At 32.6% G+C, this 768-nt stretch overlaps 1 non-coding gene across 1 annotated transcript; it reads left to right on the top strand.

The window, feature by feature from the left end:
- The first annotated feature begins 336 nt into the window (after positions 1-336).
- LOC129401310 (U6 spliceosomal RNA) lies at positions 337-443 on the top strand. Its single transcript, XR_008628241.1, has one exon. It is a non-coding gene; the product is annotated as a U6 spliceosomal RNA (small nuclear RNA).
- The last annotated feature ends 325 nt before the right edge of the window (positions 444-768 follow it).

Genomic DNA, 768 nt, shown 5'->3' with positions numbered 1-768 from the left:
CACACACATGCACACATCCACAGACCTCAAAAAACTCCCAGCAAACAAACTAGGAATAACGGGGAATTTCCTAAACTTAATTTTTTAAATATCAACCAAAAAAAAAACACAATAAAAATCATAGTGAGTAGAAATTCTTAAGCTTCTCCATTAATTTCAGGAGAAAATAGATGTCCCCACCTCACACTAACTTTTAAATCATCCTGCTAATAGAAAAAAAAAGCAAGAACATAAAATTAAATGCATGAATACTAAAAAGTAAGAAAGTTAAATATATCTTTGCTCACAGACACATTACCACACACACACACACAAATATGAATAATTACCAATATTGTGCTCGGTTTGGCAGCACATATACTAAAATTGGAAGGATACAGAGAAGATTAGCCTGACCCCTGCTCAAGGATGACACACAAATTCATGAAGCATTCCATATCTTTAATTTAAAAATTACCAATATCTTCCTAAAATTAATAAACTATTATAGCAAGACTGCAAGATATAAGGTCAATAAATAGAAGCCATTTTTTCCTAAATACTGGCAATAAACATGTAAAATTCAAAGTGAAAACTACAATAGCATTTATTTTAACACCACCCAAAGTTGATTTGCATTATGTAGACCCCAAGCAGTTAAATGTATTATCTCAGTTTGAACACAACACAAAGTCACAGGAACGGAAAGTGAGCACAGGAAAACTCCCTCATTCTCCATATTTCAAGCTATCTGCCCTAGTTCAAAGCAATTTTTCCTAAAAGACACTT

The sequence above is a fragment of the Sorex araneus genome, chromosome 1 (genome assembly GCF_027595985.1).
Source record: "Sorex araneus isolate mSorAra2 chromosome 1, mSorAra2.pri, whole genome shotgun sequence".
NCBI lineage: Eukaryota > Metazoa > Chordata > Mammalia > Eulipotyphla > Soricidae > Sorex > Sorex araneus.
Note: the sequence above shows the minus strand (reverse complement) of the source record. Positions and strands in the feature narration are given on the sequence as shown.